This window comes from Miscanthus floridulus, chromosome 4 (assembly GCF_019320115.1).
Source record: "Miscanthus floridulus cultivar M001 chromosome 4, ASM1932011v1, whole genome shotgun sequence".
Classification (NCBI taxonomy): domain Eukaryota; kingdom Viridiplantae; phylum Streptophyta; class Magnoliopsida; order Poales; family Poaceae; genus Miscanthus; species Miscanthus floridulus.
Genome location: NC_089583.1, coordinates 96,368,867 through 96,377,145, shown reverse-complemented (window position 1 = coordinate 96,377,145; position 8,279 = coordinate 96,368,867).

The following is an 8,279-nucleotide window of genomic DNA, read 5'->3' as shown; positions in this document are numbered from 1 at the left end:
ACGTATCATAATAGGAATAACGATGGGTCGTGGAGATGCTCGAAGTAGCGGAAAAGATGGTGCCTGATGATTGTGTCACCACGATGGAAAGCTAACTTGGTTATAATTTACCCAGGCAAGCCCTGGTGCATAACCCCTATTATTCTACACTTAATTTTATGCTTGTGCATTAAGTTTTAAGGAGTTGAATGAAACCGACTTGCATATATATATATCCTTATCCTATGAGTCTTACTAGTATGACAGGATCGTGTAGATTGCTATGCTACAGGACTCTGGTAGAAGTCGAGTGATTGCATGTCACTCGCGAGAGATAGGAAATATATTATTGTTACTATTATCATGTTACTATCACATGAAATATATATGGATAATAACTGGAGATCGGGCGGGACCATACTTTGGATTTGGATTTAGATTTGGACTTGGTTAGGTAACCATGCGAGGCTCTGGTTGCATTTGTCCCGCCTGTGTTAATTGAGGACCGTCCGTTGCAGTGGATTCTAGTCAGGTCACAGACTTATTATCCTGAGCACATACTTGCTTAAGGGAGCGGGAAGGCTCATTGCTCTCTTATCGTGGGTTCCGGCTCTTTCCGGACCGACTGATTGGAGGCGGGGATGGTGGAGGTCTAAGCACCACACTGAGTCTGGGACTTAGGAGTGGGGGCTTGGAGTCCAAGTTTGGACGAGGACCTGGACCCCTTGATAGGAGAGTGGTGGGTTGGTCTTGCTTGTGCCTAGGGTACAAGCGGGGAGTGTGTTTCGGGGTACCCAGCTAGGATATATTGGTTCACGAACCGCCTTGTGATACGGTACGGCTTGGCTATGATCTAGCACCGTAGTAAGAACTGGAACATGAAAGATGGTAAAATAGTTCCGATTGCTTACCACCTGCTTGAAAGTAGCATATGTGCTTACATAGAATGGTTAGTTAATGAACTAATGATTGCTTCTAATAAAATTGAATATAAGGACGCACGTTTAGTAATGCTTCCTGCAATACAATAACCAACAAGCTACATAGCCTTGCATATCCTTGGAGTCTTTTATTTTTATCCTGTCGGGTAAGTCTTGCTGAGTACAATCGAATACTCAGGGTTTTATTCCCCCTGTTGCAGGTGACAGGTGAATGCTAGGGCTGACACGTGTGTGGAAACCTCCTGGTGGGCTCAGCGAGGATTTCCTTATGATGCGGACATAGAGTTATTTATAACTTTCACCCAAAAATGTTTTACAAAGGAAAGAATTACAATCTATTATCATTCCATGTATATAGATGCACCCCATGTTATCGTTTGAACTGTCATTACCTAAATTTTGGTTTCCGCTGAAAACTCTGATAACATTGTATAATCCGCTGTTATAATCAATTGGTGTAATACTCCGATGTTGCATTAAAAGAGATGTAATAAATGGTTAAGCATGTTGTAAGCTTTATCCTCTCATTTATGATCCTGATGAAAAAATATGGATTTTTGAGTTCTCCCTCGGGGTGTGCTCGACAGAACTGCCTAATGTAGCTCACCTTTGGGGTGCTTAGTGTCTAGTGGAAGACAAGTGCCTCCGTAAGTGTGTTATTTTGGGCGGTTCTGCCATAGCAAGAAGGCACGTCGGGCTCCATAGAAAGGAAAGATTGGAGTCCAAGTTATCTTAAATTAGGAAGTTTTGTTTTCTTTTCCAAGTTTTCATAACCGGTCTTGTCGGACCACGACTCGTAGTTTAGCCTTGGGTATAAATAGTGAACCCCGACTATTGTAATAGATATCTCCAACGATCAACACAAACCAGTACCTTTACTTTTCGGCCTACGCCACCCCTTAGGAGTAGGAGTTGAGTAGATTTCGACGAGTTCTTCACCAAGCAGGGCTGCCCTCGGTTAGGTCCGATCTTCGGTTTGTCTATGAGTATCCGTCATGACTTATATTATGTTTGTAAGGCTACCCTTGATTAAGTCCGATTTCTTACAAGCTTGGTATAAGTTAGTTATCATCGGTTAATTGTAAGGCAACCCTCGGTTAAGTCTGATCTCTTGCAATTGTTGATAGTTATCCTTGGTTCTTATCAAAATCTACACAACTGCCCTCGGTTAAGTCTAATCTCATATGAATTTTGATATGAATCTCCTGCCCTGTCAAGATTGAGATAGATTAGCTTTGTATCTTTTTGAATAGTCATCTCATTGGACTACATTGTTTACATCTTGCTCTAACGATGGTTCTTGCTAGTCCATCCGTTCTATTTCGATCTTGATCGAAGATAGCATGTGGTCGAGGCATATTTAACCCTAGGTGAGGCTTGCTAGTTGATGATATCTGGTCTAGAAGTACTATTACGTCAACATCAATTAGGTCTGACCCTCACTATTAGCATCATAGATCAGAAATCGTCATGTAGTAAACCTTACATATGGCCAAGCAAAGTCTTCGGCTGCATGCTATGTCTGCATCGGCTATTTAGCCGATCGCCTGAGCTTTCACGATCATAGCATGTTTCCGTGATCTTGTTAAGCGTTTATAGATCTATATGCTTTGAATGTTTAATTTGTTATCTTTATTATGGCTGCATCGGTTAGGTCTGACCCCCACTGTTAAAGATAGTAGATTGGATCTGATAAGCATACGGGTTTATACATGTCTAACAGTTGAGTGGTTGCATGCTATGACCCTTCTTTCGTTGGAATCGACTATTTAGCAGATAGCCTGTCTTTTTGAGAATATATATTGGTTGTTTACATGCTTTTTACTTGTTTTGTCCTGGTTAAAAGCTAGTATGTTTCTCAATCAAATCATATGCTTCAACACCCATCTTTTTACATCTTTTGCTTGCTTTCATGATAATCGGCAGGTTAGATCTATATAATTGAGTAACTTATGATTGCCGATATGCTTTCTTTACTTATCATACATCATGAACATGCTAGGATATCAACACTCTGGTTGATAGCCTTGTCTTACTGGCCATTGGGCCGCACATTTGGAGCTATATGGACAAATGACTGACATATTCCACCTTAAATTACTGATCAATCTTGCTCCCTTATCAATTGCAGGTCAAATTGGTTGGCACGTCCCCAAGGTCACGACCGTCCGGTCCGGTGGTGCCCTTCTGAATCTCGGAGAGAGCTTGGGATCCGCTCCGCACGATCTCTCCCCATCGTTGATCCCTATGTTCCCGACCACCTTGATTTTTTGGTGTCAACACAGGTCTAGCACGTCCAGTGGGATCATAATCATTTCATCAGAAGTCGACCGTAGTCGTCAACATGGAAAACAACAACGCCGTCCTCAACGTCAACCTTGAAGACTTGCTTGACGACCAGAAGGCGCTCATTGAGCAGGCAGCGGAAGAATTCAAATAGAAGTGCCTACTATCTTACAGCAGGATGCACGAATCGGTCATCCTAGAAGACTCCGCTGTCAAGAGTTCTCCTACATGGATAGAGTGATCCAGATGAAGAAGCTGAAGCTAGACTTGTCGCACAAATGATCCACAAGACTGTCAATGAAGTCATTATTACAAATCACAATCAGATGCTTACCAACACGGTTGGCCATGTTATAAAGATAGGTTTCTTTGGGACACCAGTTGATCCAACAGGACTGGCATACTTCAGTGGATTCAACCCTTTGGTTGTGGAAAGCACTAGTCCCCAGCTCTAGTCAACAGGCGAACGGTGGGCAGTATCAGCACCCACCAGCACAATAGCCTCTAGGAGGACAAGCCCCAGACCCTTAAGTTCAGCTAACCGCATGGGGGCAAGTACCAACCCTGCCATTAGTAGGGGGGAATGTCAAGTGACAGGGGGCAACCACCAGCTCAGCAATCTCCAAGTGCCCCTGTCATATAAACAAATCAGCTTCCAACTAGACAAAACCAAGCTTATTGAGTCCAGCAGCCAACCTCGCCGATCAGTCAGCAGGTTGTGCAATAGCTGTCTCAGGGAAAGTTCTCTACTTCCTATCAGACACCTCAGTCGGCCTATAAAATTGCTTCGTCAGTACAATGGATCACCAAGGATGCCAGTCCTAACTTGTTCGATATTTGGTTACAAGGATATACCACTCACAAGGCCTAGATTGACTATTTAGAAGGTTATCATTCAGTTTTTGACGCCAACACGTACGAAGATGATGCCACACCCTAGGCATCAGAATCCTTATAACTACAACGTTCAGCAGGTTTAAGCCTAGGGACAACAAAGTTCAAGGACAAGCAGTCTCAGGCTTAAGGTCAACAAGCTCAAGCACAAGGATCTCAAGCCTAGACCCAACGACAGCCAAGACAGGAAGCCGTTGGCATGGATGCTGATGAATTCGCCAATAGGATAGTTGCTATGATGCAGAGCCAGTTTGGTCTAAAGCCCAAAGGGCAAGTTGGCTCCTACCAGCACCCATACCCCGCTTGGTATGATATTGTGCCGCTCCCTCCACGCTACAGGGTCCTGGACTTCTCCAAATATACCTAGGGTAGATGAGATGACAACCATGGAGCATATTAGCCGCTACCTCAGTCCAACTCGGAGATGCATCTATTGAGGAGGCACACAAAGTTTGGTTCTTCCCTTTAACCTTCTCTGGACTAGCCTTTAGTTGGTTCTCTTCGCTCAAACCAAACTCTATCACTAGGTGGGCTGATCTATAAAACAAATTCCACGCATACTTCTATAGTGGGATAGGGGAGAAGAAGCTTACAGATCTAACAAGTATGAGGCAGAGAAGCAGTGAGTCAGGCTCTGAGTTCATTTAGAGATTCAGAGAAGTAAGGAGCCGTTGCTGCTCATTGAATCTATCTGATGGCCAAATGGCTGGATTGACCCTTCAAGGGATGCCTCCATTGATCAGAGAGAAGTTTCGAAGGCCAAGACTTTGAAAGCTTGGCCCATTTAGTTCAGAGAGTGTCTGCTTTTGAAAGTTAGCACTAGACCCTGTGCAAAGAGAAGTATTTGAAGGGGACTGCTGCTATGACTGACCCCTATGATGCAGACTCTGATAGAGATGAAGTCACAACCGCTGAATGGACATGGGGCAAGGCTCCAGTATCATGTCCGTGGGTGAAGAAAAAGAAAGATGTTTACGACTTTGATGTCAAGAAAGCTGATAGGATCTTTGACTTACTACTAGAGAAGAAGCAGTTGAGACTACCTGCGAATCATGTGGTCCCTTCGGCTAAAGAATTAAAGGGGAAGAAATACTGCAAGTTCCACAATGCCACCACTCATAATACTAGTGAGTGTAGAATCTTCTGCGTACACATTCAGAAGGCCATAGAGCAAGAAAATATAAAGTTTGAGCCAGCCAAGAAACCAACAATGAGCATAGATGGACATCCCTTCTAGGGGTGCATATGGTGTAGTTTCAATTGGCTAAGGGAAAGACAAAGGTCTTAACATCAGCCGAGGCCAAGGAAACGGGTCAGTTGACCCGAAAGTTCAGATATCACCAAATGAGTTCAAGAAGGATGATCCGTAAAAGAGCTGATATGAACAAGGCGAGACATCCAGAGTTGGTACTTTGTGTACTCGAGTGACTTCTAGGATCTTATTGAACAAGTGGCAACTCCAGAAGGAGGACTATCAGCGCCGGCTCAAAGAAGAAGAATATAAGCGTCGGTGTGAAGAAGAAAGGTACGAAAGAGAACAAACCGAGCTACATTGGAGTTGTTCTTTCTTCAAACACTGTTGGAACGAATGATTGAAATTGCCTACAAGACATAACTACCCATAGTGCAGTAATCAATATGCAAAGTTCAGGCAATCTCAAGCCAACCGTAGGTCCATCCAGGAGCGTTTGAATTATCAATCTAACAGCATGTATCAGTGCATAAAAATAAAGGAGTTCATGATTGGTTAGGCAAGCGTGTCCAAGATCAAAATTGGGCTGATCATGATGAAGAGAAAGAGCAAGTTTGGCAAGAAGGCCAATGATATTCAGGAGGTCTAACAAGGAGCCAGAAAAAGGAGAGTTCAACACCTAAGAAACAGAGAATTGGAAGCTTAGAAGTATGACAGACCTGAGGCATGGTGCGTCAAGCAAACAACCGACAAAGGAGAGCCATCGGCTGATATTAATCTGGTATTCACTCAACCTACGGAGCTTAGGACACCCTCAGGATGTGAGCAGGGAAAGCACAAGAGCCTCCGTAGCAAGATAGTGAAGGAAGATGTCATTAGAATCAGCAATGAACGTCAATGGCTGATCCAAGCAGTCGGCTTTAAAAATGTGTCTTAATGGATTTCCCAATAGACAATACTAAAGAGAAGTTTGGACAGGGGTTTACGTCGGCCGATTTCCTAGAAGAAGTCGACATTGGACCTATTGATAGGCCTAGGCCGACGTATGTAAGTGCTAAATTAGACCCTGAGTATAAACAAGAATTAATAAATCTTTTGAAGGAGTATCAGGATTGTTATGCTTGGAATATTACAAGATGTTCGATCTTAGCCGATCGATCATAGAACATAGGCTCCCTATTAAAGATGGATATCGACCATTCAAGCAAGCCCAAAGAAGATTCAAACCCGAATTGCTTGAAGACATTAAAAAAGAAATCACAAGGCTATACAAAGCCAATTTCATTTGGCAATGTCGGTATACCGAGTGGATTTCAAATATAGTCCCCGTGCTCAAGAAGAATGGCAAACTTAGGGTTTGCATTGATTTAGGGACCCAAACAAAGCTACACCTATGGATGGTTATCCAATGCCGATAGCTGATCTATTAGTAGATGCAGCGTTAGGGCATAAAGTTATCAGCTTCATGGACGGCAATGCAGGCTATAATCAGATTTTTATGGCTGAAGATGATTTCCTAAAACTGCTTTTAGATGTCCTTGAGCCATTGGATTATATGAGTGGGTAGTCATGACTTTCGGTTTGAAAAATGCTAGTGCAACTTATCAGCGAGCTATGAATTATATCTTTCATAAGTTGATCGGCAGAATAATTGAGATATACATCGATGATGTGGTTGTGAAATCCAAAGGTTATAGAGAACACTTGGCTTACTGTAACACCTAGTTTTAAAGATAAAACTAGGTTCGCCATATGTGTGCCCAGGAAGTCCACACATACAACAACAAAATGAATAGTATTACAAACAATGTTATTAAATAATGTATACATAGCTATATTAACACTTATATCAGAGTATCACGGAATGGTAACTAATCTTCAAGCTCCATTCTTCATAGGGACGGCTGACTGAGGGCATATACGCCTAGCACTTATCAGAAATCTCACTAGCTCCATCTTCTGTTACCCATCCGGGATTTTTCCCAAATTTAAAGGTAAAGCAAGCGTAAGTACATGTCGTACTCAATAGTTATAACATGGGGTTCATGAGGCTCAAAAGGTTGACACTGATTTAACTGGAGTTAGCTTTTGATTGAGTCACAGTTTTAAACAATTAAGTAGCGATAAGGTTCACATAAGGCCCATATAAACATATGATTAGGTAAACATGAATAATGAATAGCATAAACAATTAATCGGTAGTGATCATCTATTCCATAAGGGTCCAAGGCCGCTCGTGACCATGAGCACGGCTGATATACTAGTTTTACACTTTGCAGAGGTTGTACACTTTCACCGTGAGTCATGATTTATCCTTTCGCTCGAGGTGATCAGCCTCTTAACCCACCACCAAGGAAGGTCGGTAGAGTTCACTATGAAGTCTTTTAGAAGTTTGTCTAACAAGTTAGGGCCGCTAGGTTTTCATTAGCAAGGTAATATAGAGCCCCCTTTCGAATGACACATTCCGCATAGGCTATACACATAGGGACATATGCCACACTATACTCAGCTCGGCAAGCCCCTTTTGTGCCCTTTCGTGTAACCACTAATAAGGTAGAAAAGGTCTTCATACTAAACTAAAGCTAGAGCCATGTAGTCCTCACGGTTGTACTGTAAGTCCCGGATGATCGTTTATAGATAAGTCCTTAATGAGAGAAATTTAGAGCATCACAAAAACTATGCTCTAGCCGCCTTGTTCATTGTGGCAAAAAAACATCTTTTAGTGTTTATTGCTTATATCAATAGTCAAGTTATAAGATCATGGTCTTTAATTGAGCGCTAGCATCATAATACCCAATGCAATAATCCTTAGTGGTAATAAGGGGGACACATGCAGTTTGATTAAAATATAATTTATGTGAATAGGACAACAAAGATGATCCCATGCTATACTTGCCTTAAACTTGCTTTTCATCCAAAACAACTCCCTTTGAGAACCTTCAATTATCTTCTGGTCTTCCAATCTCTGTCACTCACGAACAGCACTT